General features: G+C 36.6%; 1 long non-coding RNA gene across 2 annotated transcripts in view; it reads right to left on the bottom strand.

The window, feature by feature from the left end:
• Window positions 1-875: 875 nt before the first annotated feature.
• The window catches only part of LOC135970893 (uncharacterized), an 83,639-nt gene continuing 66,619 nt past the window's right edge, over window positions 876-17,895 (bottom strand). For both annotated transcript variants that reach the window (XR_010586782.2, XR_012435307.1), the window contains exons 3-4: window positions 17,639-17,698; window positions 876-2,069 (exon numbers count right to left, since the gene is read on the bottom strand). This is a non-coding gene — a long non-coding RNA (uncharacterized lncRNA). The remainder of the gene's footprint in view (window positions 2,070-17,638; window positions 17,699-17,895) is intronic.

The raw sequence follows: 17,895 nt of genomic DNA, 5'->3' as shown, positions 1-17,895 counted from the left end.
GTAGAATAGTTTGAAGTCAGGTAGACCGATGCCTCCAGCTTTGCTCTGTTTGCTTAGGATTGTCTTTGCTATATGGGATCTTTTTTGGTTCCATATAAAAGTGTTTTTCCTAATTCTTCAAAGAAAGTCAATGGTAGCTTGGTGGGAATAGCATTGAATCTGTAAATTACTTTGGGCAGTATGGCCATTTTCACAATACTGATTCTTCCTATCCATAAGCATGGGATTTTTTCCCATTTGTTTGTATCCTCTCTTATTCCCTTGAGCAGTTCTCCTTGAAGAGGTCCTTCAGGTCCCTAAGTATTTCTAGGTATTTTATTCTCTTTTGTAGCAATTTAAATGGGGGCTTACTCATGATTTGGCTCTCTGCTTGTCTATTGTCGGTGTATAAGAATGCTTGTGATTTTTGTACATTTATTTTTTTTTATCCAGAGACATTGCTAAAGTTGCTCATCAGCTTGAGAAGTTTTTGGGCTGAGATGATGGGGTTTTCTAAATATATGATCATGTCATCTGCAAAAAGAGACAATTTGACTTCCTCTCTTCCTATTTGAATAACCATTATTTCACTCTCTTGCCTGATTTTCCTGGCCAGAACTTCCAATGCTATGTTGAATAGCAGTGGTGAGTGAAGGCATCCTTGTCTTGTGTCAGTTTTCAAAGGGAATTCTTCCAGCTTTTGCCCATTCAGCATGATATTAGCTATGGGTTTGTCATAAACAGCTCTTATTATTTTGAGATATGTTTCATCAATACCTAGTTCATTGAGTGTTTTTAGAATGATGGAATGTTGAATTTTATCAAAGGCCTTTTTGGCATCTATTGAGATATTCATGTGGTTTTTGTCATTGGTTCTGTTTATGTGATGGATTACATTTATTTATTTATGTATGTTGAATCAGTCTTGTATCCCAGGGATGAAGCTGACTTGATTGTCGTGGATAAGATTTTTGGTGTGCTGTTAGATTCGGTTTGACAGTATTTTATTGAGGGTTTTTATATAGATGTTCATCAGGGATATTGGCCTGAAGTTTTCCTTTTTTGTTGTGTCTCTGCCAGGTTTTGGTATCAGGATGACCCTGGCCACATAAAATGAGTTAGGGAGGAGTCCCTTTTTTCTATTGTTCGCAATAGTTTCAGAAGAAATGGTACCAGCTCCTCTTTGCACCTCTGTTAGAATTCAGTTGAGAATCCGTCTGTTCGCGGGCTTTCTTTGGTTGGTAGGGTATTAATTCCTGCCTCCTTTTTGGAACTTGTTATTGGTCTATTCAGGGATTCGACTTCTTCCTGGTTTAGTCTTGGGAGGATGTATGTGTCCAGGAATTTGTCCATTTCTTCTAGATTTTCCAGTTTATATGCATAGAGGTGTTTACAGTATTCTCTGATGGTAATTTGTATTTCTGTGGGATCAGTGGTGATATACCCTTTATCATTTTTTATTGTGTCTATTTGATTCTTCTCTCTTTTCTTTATTAGTCTAACCAGCAGTCTACCTATTTTGCTAATCTTTTTGAAAAACTAGCTCCTAGATTCATTTGATTTTTTATATATTTTTCTTTCCAAAATATTCTACTGGTTATTTTAATATACATCATTTCTTGATGCACATTTATTTTTTTATTACTTTTTTAATGTACACTATTATTCAATTTTTTTAGGACCTTAAACCTAATGAATGTTTGTTAACTTTTAAGCCATGTTGGCAGTTTCCTACATAGTAATTTGCTTATTATGTGGGGAAATTGGTCAAAGATACAATAAAAATGTCCAGAAAAAATATTTGTCTAGTTAATAGCTAGCAGAGGAGACAGGATGGCACAGGTTTCTCAGCATTCAAAGGTATGATGGCACATTAATTCTGGTGTGAAGAAGCAAGAAGAACAATTTACAAAGAAAGCAATATTTCCTAGATCCTGTTAGTGTAGGAATCAAGGGAAATAAATTCTAATAAGACGGAGACTTCATAGAAAAGTATCTTAGCCTTTAATACTCATTGCACATACACACGTTCGAGTACCCTTGCATGAAAACCTGGAGAATCAGAAGCCATCCATGAGCACCCTGATCACCTAAAATTAAATTTAGAAAGAGAAAAGAGAAAACAATAAAAACACTGAAGTATAGATGAGAGGAAAGAGGATAGACTTGGGAAATACAAGTCTTTTATTTAAGTTCTTCATTTATGAGTTTTACAGTTTTGGGTAAGTAAATTTCTGAATTTTCATGTCTATAAAATGGGTATTATAATATTACTCCCTAAATTCTAATAATGTAATAGAGATTGTGTTACTTTCTGTAAATTTGAATTATTTTGAAACTGTAGCACTATTTAAATATCCCTTATTATTAGGCTGTAACAAATACTATAGCTATTAATAATGTATATTTCAAAATTGCTGAAAGAGTAGATTTTAGATGTTGTCACCAAAAACAAATGATAAGTATGGTGCTGGATATGTTAGTTAGATAAAATTAATCATCCCCCAATGCATACAGGTATCTAAAATGTCATTGTATACCATAAATATATACAATTATTATTTTTCAATTAAAAATATAATAAAATTTTAAAAATTCAGAACATATGTTATTATGCTTTGCCTGAAAACAACTTTGTATCAGTAGTGGCTTAAATAACAGAGCCCCACTAGAAATAGAAGAATATATGTCTTAATATACTTTAAAAAATATGTACTTATTAAATATGAAAACAACGTAAGTTACTTTTCTAGATGTGCCAGTTAATACCCTATAGGTACTAGAGTTATAACACAGAAGATTTTTGAGTCCACTAAATTTAGAATATATTGCAGGTTTGACACTTGTTAAACTTGTGACTTCTAAAACTATGATAGCACCATAAATTTGTATAGAGCTGTTTTTATTAAATGTGAGCAATTACTCATAATTCCTAATACACGACTAGCACATAGTAGGCACTTCAAAATGTTATTACTATGGAAGCATAGGAAAACAGCTTTGAAGCAAATTTGCTAGTTCACGTCACTCACCTTCAATTGAAATTTCACTTTACAGTAAGTGGGGGAAGTGAGTCATTCAACTCCCCAGACTCAAGGATCACATTCAGACAGCCATCCCTATAATGAGAGCACCAGCATGGAAACCTATTGCCCTGCTATGAAGGCACTGGACCAGCACAGGAGAAAGTTTCAATTATGTGCAGGACAGATGTCTTGCCAGTGGTCATAGATACGTGTTCGCCTTTAGTGTCACCCTATAAAACCTATGATGGCTCAAGTTTGCAAACTCCTCATCACAATTTCAGACTAAGGAAAGTCAGTCATAATGGAATTCCTTTCCTGATGAAAATGGCAATAATTTGTGAGACTGAGCCTCCCGTCGTTCAGGTTGTTGCTTCTGCTTTCAATGCCTGATGAATCACTATGCAACATCTCATTGCATCTGAATTTATGCAAATTGACAATTAAACAAAGGGGTAATTTTAGTCAAATCAGTCATATATTGTATCTATTTCAAATAATAATATAAGCATAATTGACAGTGCATAATTAATGATTAGCTAAGACTGTTAATAATTAAATGATAAGAAGGTATGAGAGGAGGGAGGCTCCAGTATCTTGGGCTGTAAGCCAGAAACAGAAAAATGTATTTGCCTAATTTCTTCACATCACTGGAACTCAGCGACGTCCACATCTCGGAAGGCTGGCCATTTGCTTATTGTTTTCTAGAAACTTTCCTGAGGAAGTTAAGTAAATACTTTGGTTTCATAGAATCCTTACTGGGTTTAATCCTGGAGCTTTCTGTGTTTGAATCCTGGCTCTATCACTAACCAACTATATGACCTTGGGAATGCTATGTAACCTCACTAACTGAGCTTCCAACTTCCTAATTTACAAAACAATTGCTGTGTTTTAATACCACTTATATTGGTTGTAGTGAGGATAAAATAAAATATTAAATGTAAGTGTCTTAATTAGTTCCAGAAACTTAATAAATAAGAAATATTATTTATTGTAATTGTGATGATCATTTCTTTTGCATGCTCCTTATTTCTCTTTTTGCCTTAGAAAAGATGACATTATGTCAACATTTAAAACATATTGTTTCAGCTTCCCACATTAATAACTGAGAAATTCCAGTTAAAATATATGTAGTCACAACACCAAAGACAATGAATGAAAGAAATTATTAATAAACGGAACCTCAATACAATTAAAAATTCCTGTTGTGGTGAAACACACTGTTTGCTGAATGAATGTAGAAGACACAGACTGGAAGAGAGTATTTGCCAAAGATATATCTGATCAATGACTGCGATTCAAATATATCAAGAACTCTAAAAGTTCAATAATAGGAAAAATAACCCCCCAAAATGGACAAAAGGCTTGAATAGACACCTGACAAAAGAAGATATATTGATGAAAAATAAGCATATAAAAAGATGTACCACCAGAGAAATGTAAATTAGAACAATAATGAGACACTCAGACACATCTATTAGAATGGTTAAAATTTAAAACACTAAGAATGGCAAATGCTAGGGATGATACGGAGTAACACAAACACTCATTTGTTGATGGGAATGCAAAATGGTACAGTTACTTTAGAAGACTGGCAGTTTCTTACAATACAAAACATAATCCTACCATAGCAACCAGCAATCACATTCATTGGTATTTAACCAAATGAGCTAAAAATTTACGTCTACATAAAAATCTGCACACAGATGTTTATAACAACTTTACTCATAATTTTCAAAACTTGGAAGCAACTGAGAGGTTTTTTTCAGCAAGTGAATAATAAATTAACCGTGATGCATCCAGACAATAGAACATTATTCAACTCTAAACGGAAATAAGCCATGAAAATACAAAGAGGAAACATAAATGGACATTAGTAAGTAAAATAAGTCAATCTGAAAATACTACACACTGCACACTGTATGCTTTCAGCTACATGATATCCTGAAAAAAGGCCAAACTATGGACACAGTAAAAAGATCAGTGGTTGTCAAGGGTTAAAGTGGAAGGAAGAATGAATAGCAGAGCATGGAGGATTTTTAGAGCAATGACACTCTGTATGCTACCACAATGGTAGATACAAGTCATTATATATTCGCCAAACCCGGGGAATATACAACACCAAGTGTGAGCCCTAATGTAAACTATGCACTTTGAGTGATAATGATGTGTCAATGTAGATTCACTGATAGTAACAAACATACCTCTTGGTGTATGATATTGAGGGAGGAAGGTTGTTTATGTATGGGACAATGCAGTATGTGAGAACTCTGTGCCTTGTCCCCAATTTTTCTATGAATGTGAAACTGCTCTAAAGTCTATTTAAAAACATGAAGTCTACATCTTATCAACTTTCATGCTTATGGCAAACTCAAATCTCATTAGATGTCATTCCTCTTACTTCTAGAATGATCCAAATCCCACCTGTTACTTCATATCTTGTTTTGTTTTGTTTTGTTTTCTTATTCTGGAACATTCTGCACACTGTATTTCTGAGTGTGGCTCTCCATTTTCTGACACTATTTTATTTTTTATTACACTACAGAGTATTTCATGGTATCTTAAATACTAATACAAATGCCAAAAAGGCATTGCTGAATTATTACTCAAGTCAAAATTCCATTTTTCTTCCAGCAAGACTTTCTTCCCCAATGTAATGTTAAAACAGTTTATTACATTCATATTACGAGTGTTCCTAATAACCATGCCAAAACTCAACAGCTTTAAACAATAAACCCTTAATCACCTCATGAGTCTGGGAGTAAGAGATTTAGATTGCTCTTGGTTGGCAATTCCTGCCATGCTCAGTCCCATATGTGGGGCTGACTGACTGTCAACTTATTTAGGTTGCTCTTGCTTGGGGTGACTGGGCCATTAATACTCTCAGCTTTTCTCTCCATATAGCTCTAAACCTCCAACGTGTCATCACCAGCATGTTTTCAGGGAGATGACAGAGGTACAAGAAAACAAGAAAAATATACAAAGATATCTTCAAGATTTTATGACTTCACTTCTGCTAACACGTAATGATTGTGAATCCCAAGGCTAAGTTCTGATTTAGAAGGCAAGGATAGGTCTTCCTGCCCACAATGAGTTGGCACTGGACAGTTATATGACAAAGAGTGAGAGTGAAGGAGGTGAATAATTAGAACCAAGTGATTTAATTTGCCATATCCACCACCCTCTTTATTATTATTCAGTTTATAATCTGCCAATCATAAATGACCCTTTACATGATAGAAATGAAAAATGAAAAATTTTAAAATACCAGTCAGCACACAAATAGGCACATCAATCAGTGGAACAAAATAGAGAGTCCTAAAATTAACCCACACATTTACGGTCAGTTGGTTTTCAACAAAGTGGCCAAGAATATACAATGGGTAAAAAAAAAAAAAGCAGTCCCTTCAATAGAAGTTATTGACAAAACTGGGTATCCCCCTGCAGAAGAATAAAACCGGCCCTTTTTCTCACACCACATGCAAAAATCAATTGAAAAAATCAATTAAACACCTAAATGTAATACTTGAAACTGTAAGACTACTAGAAGAAAACATGGATGAATAACTGGATGGCAATGGCCTGAGCAATGATTTTTTTGGATTTGACTCCAAAAACTCAGGCAACAAAAATAAAACTAGAAAAATGGGATTATATCAAATGAAAAAGCGTTAACGAGTGAAAAGACAAAACCTGGCAACCTTTAGCTTGGGAGAAAATATTTGCAAGCCATGTTTCTAACAAGGGGTTAAAATCAAATATATATATATATACTTTATATATATATAAAATATATATTTTTTATATATATATATAATATATATATATATAAAACTAAAACAATTCAATAACAAGAATTGTTAAATAAATTGACAAAGAACCTGAGTAGATATTTCTCAAAGAAAACAACTCAATAACAAGAATTGTTAAATAAATTGACAAAGAACCTGAGTAGATATTTCTCAAAGAAGACATGCAAATGGCAACAGATATATGAAAAGATGTTCAACATCACTAATGTTTAGGAAAATGCAAATAAAAGACACAATGAAATATCATCTCACAACTGTCAGGATGGTAATTATCAAAAAGATGAAAGATGAAAGATGAAATATGAAAATGGTGAAGATGTAGAGAAAAAGGAACTCTTGTACACTATTGGTGGAAATGTAAATTAGTATAACCACTATGAAAAGCAGTATGGAGGTTCCTCAAAAACCTAAAAGTAGAATTACCATATGATCCAGCAATCCCACTTCTGAAGTATTTATGGAAACGATTTAAACTCAGTGTGTTAAAGAAATATCTTCACTCTCATGTACATTGTAGCATTACTCACAATTGCCAAGTTATGGAAGCAATGTAGAGGTCCATCAATGAATAAATGGATTAAAAATGTGGTTTATATACCTAATGGAATATTATTCATTCAGCTTTTAAAAGCAGGGAAATTCTGTCATTTGTGACAACAAGGATTAACCTGGAGGACATAATGCTGAGTGAAATAAGCCAGGCACAGAAAGACATATATTGCATGTTCTCATTTATATGTAGAATTGAAAACAATTATATTCACGGAAGCAGAGAGTAGAGTGGCAATTACCAGTGGTTGGGGGTGGGAGAAATGGGAAGATGTTCGTCAAAGGGTACAATATTTTAGTTAGAAAAGAGGAATAAATGATAAGTATTTGAGGTGATGGGCATGCTAATTAGTTTGATTCAATTATTCCACATTTCATACACATATCATGTATCACTTTGTACTCCAAGAATATTAAAATTATTATTTGTTAATATTCAATGAAATGAAAGTAATAAATTTTAAAACATTAGCCTTAGCGAAATTTTTCTTTTTTTTTTTTTTTTTTTTTTTTTTGAGACGGAGTCTCACGCTGTTGCCCAGGCTGGAGTGCAGTGGCGCGATCTCGGCTCACTGCAAGCTCCGCCTCCCGGGTTTCCGCCATTCTCCTGCCTCAGCCTCCTGAGTAGCTGGGACTACAGGCGCCCGCCACCGCGCCCGGCTAATTTTTTTTTTTTTTTTTTTTTTTTGTATTTTTAGTAGAGACGGGGTTTCACTGTGGTCTCGATCTCCTGACCTTGTGATCCGCCCGCCTCGGCCTCCCAAAGTGCTGGGATTACAGGCTTGAGCCACCGAGCCCGGCCGCGAAATTTTTCTAAAAAAAAAAAAAAAAGAGAAATACCAATGGGTAGACAGGTTGAATTTTTCCCAACAAAATGACATAAGGGCGATGGCTTGAAGGCAAAAATTGATTTACTATTTCTAAATTTTTTACTGTTACATAAGAAAACTACTCAGAAGAACACTAGAAGTATTCTAGAAATCTGTTGCTGGTGTGTGTGTGTGTGTGTGTGTGTGTGTGTGTGTGTGTGTGTGTGTGTGTGTCTAGGAAATCAGCACATTCATTAGTCAATAGGCAATTTTCTAGTGGTCCCATTCAATTATGTGGGATATACTGAGATTACACAACATGCCTCATAGTGCAATTTCTTGACTTATATTTTATATAAGTGTTTCAGTTCACATGACTGCATAACAAACTACTACAAATCTTAGTAGCTTGAAACAGCTCTTTATTTTGGTCACTAATCTGCAGTTTGGCAGGACTCTGGCATCTCATCTGTGTTCCACTCAGCATCAGCTGGGGCATTGTGGAGGCTTGAGGATGGTTTGCTCACTTATATTTTTAGTTGTAAGAAGATTCAAACTGGTGGCTAAAATAGTTGGGGCTATTCAAGCATCTGTTTCTATCTTCATTTGACTACTTCAGCATGAATGCTTCAGGAAAAATAAAACACAAGGATTTCATAGTTATGTCCCAAGAGAGAAGAGAAGAGAGCCAGGTGGAAGCTGTATCACCTTTTGTCACCCATTGAATCTATGTAGTGTCACTTCCATCAAATTATGATCCCTATTTGAGGGGACAGCATTCAGATTTGATCTTTTGATGAGAAGAGTATCAAAATTCTGGGGGAGTATGTGACAATACTTACATTTCTATGGTCAATTTTGGAAAGTGCAATTCTCCACAGATGCCATAAGACTATAGCCCTGTGGTAGGGCCCACCAAGATGGCCAAAGGAAGTTTCTTCATTTCAGGGCTAATCCATGGAGGAGCGCAGCATTTAAGCTGATACTCTGTAGCCCTTATACCCTTTAAAACAATCACCATGTGCCCCATTTCCTGAGAACTCTTCTAAGAAGAAAGCTCTAGTAAGAGCTAATCAAATAAATTGTCTTCGAGCATGTACATTTTCAAAATTGTTGATATTTACAATTTACTGATTTATTTTTAGAGTTGGGGTCTCAGTATGTCCCCCATGCCGGAGTGCAGTGATGAGGCCATAGCTCACTGCAGTCTCCAACCCCTAGACTCAGGCCATTCTCCCACCTCTATCTTCCCAAGCCCTGGGATTACAGATGTAAGCCACCAAGCCTGGCAACCATGGTACCCAGAGTTATTTAGACAAGAAAATGTGTTCCCTTTTCAGATTCTATGATACTGGATTCTAATTATTCCATTTAATTAGATGCTAAATTAATCATTATTTGACTTATATTTTTGAAATTAACTTATGCATTTATTTCTTTTCATTTCTCCCCAAAACTTTCCCATTAACATCACCATCAGAATGTATGACTTATGAGAAAAGAAACACATGTTGTTTTGCATTTTACCACTATATTCTCAACACACAAAATAGTTAAATGAATGAATATATTAAAATCAAAAGAAGTTGTTGCTATAAGTAAATAAGAGAGATATTAGGGAAATAGAGCCAGACTTTTACAAACAACGTATACGAAGCAGATAGGTTTTGCCAATAAGTTTGACAGAACTTAGATTTGGAGCCCCCATGTCTCAGTCTGTTCTACTACTATAACGAAATACCATAGACTGGTGGTTTGCAAACAACAGAAATTTACTTCTCACAGTTCTGGAGGCTGGAAAGTGCAAGACTATGGTGCCAACAGATCGGGTGTCCAGTGAGGGCTGGCTTTCTGGTTCACAGATGATTGTCCTTTCACTGTGTCCTCACATGTTGGAAGAGGCAAGGAAGCTCACTGTGGCCTGTATTATGAGAGGTCTGCCCTCATGACCTAATCTCCCAAGAGCTTCACCTCCCTATACCATCAGCTTGGGAGCTAAGATTTCAAAGTATGAGTTTTGAGGGACACAAATATTCATTCCATAGCACTCCACATAGAGTAGGTTCCTTTTGTGTTTGCATGCAAGAGAAGTGAGGTTATTTTATTCAGATTCTTCATGAGTTAAGAGTTATACTGTCCTAAACAACAAATTGATCCTTTTCAATATATCCTCTGCGACTGAAAAAAAGTACTATGGAAACTTCCAGGATGTTTATAAAAACAAACTAAACTAAATAGGATCTAAAAGCTCTTCAAGGTTTCTTAAAGCTCTTAAAAACTGAGATAAGCCATTTCTGTTTCTATAAGAAGTTTTAGCAGCTCTATTTATGAGTAGAGCACAGGCCTGCATGGTGAGAGAGTCCATTGAAACAGAAGGCCCTAAACAGCTTTTTCCCAGAGATTGTTTTAAGTGGGACCAAGCAGATGAAATTTGAGAAACTGAAGTATTATAAGAACACCACTCCTCCTTCTCAAACTGTAGATGATGATTAAAATCTAACGCAGATCTTTGTTACTTTAGAGTAAGACTTTGATTTCTAAAAGAAAACATATTGACATTGAAGTGAATAAAACTTTTATTGCTGTCATATATCACTGACAAACCTAGGGGAAAGAGTATAAATGTCAGAGAAAGACACCCTTGGATTCATATTCTAACTCTAACCATCATTAGCTGAGTGTCACTGGGCAAAATACTTTAAATTCCTGAGGTTCAATATTTTCCCCTTCTTATAATTGAACATACAAAAACTGAGCCCACTGCTTGCTTTTCAAGATTTCATGCAATTGCCTATTTAGGTATGAAAACAGTGCCCAGTAAAGCAAAAGTAATTGGTCCCCATCTTTCTTCTAAAAATGTGCCCTTTTTTAGATGACTTACACCCTTTCCCAGTAAAGGAGTGAAAAGTGGCTGAGAGAGTGCAAAGGATAGACACACCATTTGCAGGTGAGCTAAGGAATTGTGTGCACAGTGAGACCAGCTTCCGCTTCACGATACCTCGGGGGACTACTGGAATTTCGACGTATTCAAGGGGGCACTTGGTTAAGAAATATTTAATAAGGTTGTACAATGTATCAGGAACTGTGGGAAGCTAGATAATGTGCCCCAGAGCAGAATTCCACAGAATCAAACATCACATTTTAATAACTATCTCAACAGTCTCTTCTGCTTCAGTGTGAGTTTTTGCAATGTGAATAAGCTCCCATGTGCTTGATAAATAGGGGGCTGATGTTAGCATAATGGACAAGTCATATTAGCTCAAATGTGATTTTTCCCAGCCAGTTAATTTTTGTGTAATATCAGCTGAGCCCAGCAAGCCATTGAGGAAAACAGGCCTGTACCTCATGCCCATTCTTCTCCTGTGGTTCCAATTGACCACCTGTTCTGTTTGGGGAGTCATTTTCCTGATTTGCCTGCATTTTGACCTTGTCCCCATGACTCAGCAACCTCAACTCTTCTTGAATTTGTTTTGTCAAGCTGCTTTTCCCTTTTCTAAGGCAAAGTCCTGTATTTTTCAGAGTGGTTTGTTTGTTTGTTTCTATAGGATTTAGCGTGTTTTTTTAATGCTAGTATTTTGATATGGATTGCAATTGTTTCACTATCATTTTTTTATATCAGGTTGGGAGTCACCCAACAATCCTATTAACATTTTCCCCAAAAGCCCTATTTTTATGCACATTTTCTCATAATGCTTTTAAAAGTCACATTATAGAAGAATTTTTGTTACTAACTTCCATAAAAGCCAGAGAAATGGAGGTTACACTTGAACCTTAGGAAACTTTCTCTAAGATTTGTACCCTGAGTTCTAACACCACCAGTGACAATCACTGTAACAGCCCATCCCTTCTATTGGAAAATTTCCTCCTGGATACCAGAGTTCAGTGTACCACCTATGTGGTCCCCAAAACCCCTTTGATTTTTAACACAACAGTGATCTCATGTTAATCTAATTTCTCATTGATTTCTCAATGTCAAACACAGATTCTGTCTATAATAATTAAAGTTGTAATGGTTTGTCATTGTTTTGTACAGCATTTACCCTATTGTCTGATATATTACAGGGTATCAAAAAGCAGTTCCTGAATGACAGAATGAATTAATGTTCCACAGTGTGCACATATCAGAGGGGAACCAGAAAATTCATCAAGAGAGTCCGTGCCTACAGTTATCATAAGCACATCGTCATCAATATCCAAATTCAATAGGTAATTGCAGCTTATATTTTTTAGCTTTTGTAGCCTACCCAAATCCCATCATTTCCAGGGGTCCTATTCTATTTTAGATCAATCATTCTTGAGGTAAGTTTTATTGCCAGTGTTACAGGTGGTAAAATAAAAGGACCAGAGGGTTAAAGCAGTTTGACTACAGTGACACAGGTATTTCAGGTTCCACGGCCTTTACAACGCACGTGTTCTCTTTCCTAGCCAGATTGGCCCTGAATTGCTACAATTATTCCCAGGGATTCCTGCTTAGTAAGACTCCTGAAAGGATTATTTAGTATACAGGGTTTTTGATTCCTGACACATTATCCTTTGTGTTCCTGTGGGCTAAGTAGTTGAGGAATTAACATATTTTGTATGGATTAATACTTTCATTTAATATCTCTGTGGAGTTGGTTTTACAGCATTGTGTGATGTTTTGTGCATGCTGATTTGAAGGGGCAGGAAAGAGAATGCTTACTTATTGACATTTTGGTTTTGGTAAATAAAGTGACCTTTAGCTTTCAGTCACACACTTGAATTTAAGTAAAGATAAATGAAAATCTGGAAACCCTGGCTAAAAATCAAGTCTATTTAGAACGAGATATGTGTTGTGCTCAGAGGAAAATACTTATTACTGCTTCCGTCAGGGCTGTTTTCCTCTAAAATATCCAGATATTCATGAAGGACGGATTAGACAAATAAATCCAAATCAGTCTTATTTTTCTTTACAAAGGCATCGATAATATGATTTTCTTAAAAGACTAAGATGTAGGCTGGCGTTGTGGCTTACACTTGTAACCCCAGCACTTTGAGAAGCCTAGGTGGGTGGATCACCTGAGGTCAGGAGTTCAAGACCCTCCTGGCCAACATGGCGAAACATTGTCTCTACTTAAAATACAAAAATTAGCTGAGTGTGGTGGTGGGCACCTGTAATCCCAGCTACTTAGGAGGCTGAGGCAGGAGAATCACTTGAACCCAAGAGGCAGAGGTTGCAGTGAGCCGAGATCGTGCCATTGCACTCCAGCCTGGGCGACAAGAGCAAAACTCTGTCTCAAAAACAAAAAGACTAAGATGTAAATCATCATAGCCCCTGGCACCCCACCTTCATGCATGTCTTCCAGAAAGATTTATTTAGTGTATATTATGGTACAGGTACTGTACTAACTGATGGAGCTATGTAGGAGAATTGAAAACAGGATAAGAATCTATGCTTTTAAAGAAAGAAGGGTTCTGTATATCCTTTTCTCATCTATATTTTGAGTGCACACCCACTGTGCAGATAGAAGTAAATGCACAGACACAGATTCAGTCTTTGTGTATATAAACATGAACTGGACTTTTTTTTGCTGTCAGAGAAGTTTTGGGAATGAGCCAAGTACAAATTATTTTACAGCAAGCCGGTGAACTGTCAAAATGAATTCAAATGTCTATCTCTCCTTACCTCAACCTACGTTACACACATATGCCTATTTTGGTTTACCTTCTGATCAGTCTCTTCCCACTGCTTTACTTCCTATCGGCAGTTCCAGTCCCTCTCCAGGAATGTCTGGACCACCATCCTCCTTTAACCGGATGCAGCTATAATGATACTGACCTCAGCAGAGAGGTGATACATGAAGGTCACACATTCCTATACCTCAGTCTCATAATAGTACGTCACTAATATATGACTGATGTGTGTGGATAGCAGAAAGACCATAACAGACACATAAAGAGAGAAAGAGCTGCGGCTAGACCTAGCACTACTTTTTAATACAATTTTCTGCTATATTATGAAGGCAAGACTGATATGTGGGGGTAGCTGGAAGAAAAAAAAAAACACAGAAAGAAAGATAGAGAGTTGGCACTCCTATAGTCCATTATATTGCAAATTCTCCCACCCCCTTCCCCCTCTTTTGAGCACCTTACCCTCTATGCACAGAACCTGGTATCCCTTTAGGATCTCAACCACTTCCTTGCCTGGACAATGGCACATACTAATTCACAGAGCACAGTGTCTGGTTTCTGAGAAATTCTTCTTGAATATCTGAAAGGGTTTTAACAGAACAGTCCAAGAGTGGGTCTCTGATGGCTATTTGGCGTTTCAACTCGACTGGGTCACAGGGCACCCAGACATTTGGCCAAATATTATCTTGAGTTTGTGTGAGGGTATTCCCGCTTGAGTTAACCTTTGAATCAGTACACAGAGCATTCCAGATTGCCCCTCCCAATGTGGCTAGGGCTCATCAAATCAATTGAAGGCCTGAATAGAACAAAAAGGCTGCATGAGAGGAAATCCTTTCTGCCTGACTGCTTTGCTGAACGTTGGCCTTTTCTGGCCTTCTAACTTGGACTGAAACATGTACTCTTCTCGGGTCTTGAACCTGGTGCTTTTCAGACTTGAACTTAACCATAGGCTCTCCTGGTTCTCAACCCTTCAGATTTGGACTGGAACTACACACCAGCTCTCAAGGTTCATCAGCTTGCTAACTTCAGACTGAAAGAGAGCAAGAGGGAGAGACTCAGAGAAAGAGAAAACCAATAAGAGATATATATGTACACACACATGCACACACACACACATACACACACACACACACACGATGATTCTGTTTCTCTGGAGAACACTCACTAAAATAGGTCCAGTCTTATGTAAGTCTTGTGGCCAGTGCGAGATGAATGTATGTTTCCTTATTGTTTTTTTCCTAGTAACTTTTGGTTTATTGTGCAAAGCATGACTGCAAACACCCATATACACACTCATTCTCGTTTACATATACTCTCCAAATATCCTGTGAAACCATAGAAAAAAGAGAACCATTTTTCCATAGGTCACATAATTCAAAGGCATTACCACAGTCCACAAATTGAGTACATATTTCACATTACCATGCAGAGTCATTTAAATTCTTTTCCTTATCCTTCTTTTCTACACTAATTTTTGAGGCCAGCCTGTGTAGTAAAAATAATTCTTATAGATTTTAAATTTTATTTGCAGTTAGTTTTCAAAAAAATGGATGCTATCAACAAGCCCCTGGTATATCAGCACCCTGTCCCTAACTCTGCATAAATAGAGTAGAAGCTTTGAAATTTAAAGATTTTTGTATTTTTTTTTTTCCTTTTGGACATCTAAATTGAATTCCCAGGCATTTGTGCTTTTTCTCCCAGAATACTCTGTATGTGGAAGAGGAGCAGTGCAATAAGGATTTGTTTTGCCCATTGCAGAGATAATTCTCACAGCTCCTGGCATCCCAGGGCTCCATGAGAGACGTCCCCTTACACTTAGGCTTGTGAATCTTATTCATGGGTGGATGCCACCTGGCATTACAAATGCCACGACTCCCTCATTATGATCCTGTAAGCACATTGAGAGCAGGGGTTTGGTGTGTTTTGTTCTTTGTCTTATGCCCCAGCTCTTAAATCACTGCCTGCATAGTTGGTTCTCAATATATAGGATCAAAAGCACTGGATTAATTCATGCTTCCAAAACACACTTTTTGGGGTATACTGGTGCCAGGAACTATGAGAAAGAAAGCTAAGTGGAGTGTACAAGAGAGAATGCCAAGACAAATGTAGCAGACCTAAAGTCTAATGAGTTACAGACATAGAAGGAACATGCTAAGTGGTAGCCACAGGGAATGAAACAATATAGAGGGGCATCTATGGCCCAGCATCGTTTTCTGTTTTAAGCTTATTGTATTTGAATGGCACATTGCATTGTCTTTCTCAGACCTTCCTCTGTTTACTCACAGTTAAGCAACAAGATAAAACATTTTATCTTATTTCCATTGAAAATGTTGAGTTCTAAAGTTTTTAACAAACAAAAGCATAAAAATTGAATTATAGAAGAAATAGATACCCCTGTAGCAGTATTATATTTATTTCAGAGTGATTTTTTTTAATGATAGATTTTTAAATGTAACCATACCAATTGTGTCATATTGTTATTAGCCTGCTTGGTATTCATCTGAAAATATTATTATTTTATTTTTCTTTTTAGGGACAGAGTCTTGCTCTTGTCACCCAGGCTGGAGTACAGTGGCACATCTTGGCTCACTGCCTCCGCCTCCCGGGTTCAAGCGATTCTCCTGTCTCAGCCTCTCGAGTAGCTGGGATTACAGGCACCCGCCACCATGCCTGGCTAATTTGTGTATTTTTAGTAGAGACGGGGTTTTGCCATGTTGGCCAGGCTGGTCTCCAACTCCTGACCTTGTGATTCACTCGCCTCGGCCTCCCAAAGTGCTGGGATTACAGGCATGAGCCACCGTGCCCAGTCAAATATTATTTTTTAATGGTCTGAAATGTCAGTTCAGCTATTTTGAGACATTTATTATAATGCTGGCTTACTCTCAGGTTCTGTAAAATCAGCTACTTAAACTACGTATTGTTAAAATGAAAAGACTTTAAATATAATAAACTGGATGACAGAAAAGCACGGTAAATATTTTCCAAAGTTATATATTACATCCCAGGACTTACTAGTAAAATTAGAGTCATTGGAATTTACAATTTTACTTCTGATAAATATTAGTGAGTTCAAAAAGTCATTGAATGGGGAATTTGAGGGAAGTAAAGAATCAAAGATTAATTCCCACGTGAAATAAAACTTTAAAGACTTTAAGTATTCTGTATTTAAGTCAGTATGGCTTCATCCTGTCAAATAGTGCAACAGTAACAAAAAGCAATTAATATTTACACAGCATCTCTATTGTGTCAAGCCACAGAATAAGACCTTGATTCCTAAAAATATATATATATATATATATATGCTAATAACAAGTGATCAAATTTAAACTTTAAAAAAATTAATAAGGTGTTTACTCCTCAACTGCCTATTTAACAAATGAAGCTATAGTGAGAAGCTTATGGTGGTTAGGTAACTACACAAGGCCAGTAAATGTCAGAACTTGGGCTACAATTCATTAGGTGACAACTTTATTATCCATGAAGTAATATTGCCTCTCACAGAGGGAAATGGGGAGAAAAAAGGAGGAAGGAGTAGAAAGAACAAGTGTAGAGTGAATGCATGGCTCTGAGGAATAGTTGTGGGTTCTCTCAGTTTAGACAGCAATTTATATGTAAGGCATGTATGTCTTCCTGCAGGCTTCAGCCGGAGTATCTTAGCTTTAAATTGGCTTCTACCTTTTGCTCACCAGCTTGGATGTTTGTGCAAATTTATAATGACTCTCTTTGCTGTCCCCCTCTTTGGTTTTGGACATTGATGTTTCACAAATTTCTCAACCACACGCCTCATTATAACACAGCAATCTCGGCACACTCTTACCTTCTTTTCCCGCCTTCCAGAACTTTGCCCCAGGACTCAGTTCCAGGACTTCCTGGGCACCTGAAATGAGAGTTCAAGGATGTTTTATCGTTAGAAAATTCATTGCCAAACATTCTTTTTAAAGCTCATCAAACAGATAATCAGCCTTAATTCTTGATTCTGTCAGATACATACACTAACAGCCAGACAAATAAAGGAAAACAAAGTTAAAAAATAAAAAAAAAAAGAGGTAGTTATCAATGCATCAGAAGAGTGTG

Source organism: Macaca fascicularis, chromosome 5, assembly GCF_037993035.2.
Source record: "Macaca fascicularis isolate 582-1 chromosome 5, T2T-MFA8v1.1".
Classification (NCBI taxonomy): Eukaryota; Metazoa; Chordata; class Mammalia; order Primates; family Cercopithecidae; genus Macaca; species Macaca fascicularis.
The sequence above is the reverse complement of the archived record's forward strand: the minus strand, read 5'-3'. Positions and strand labels throughout refer to the sequence as shown.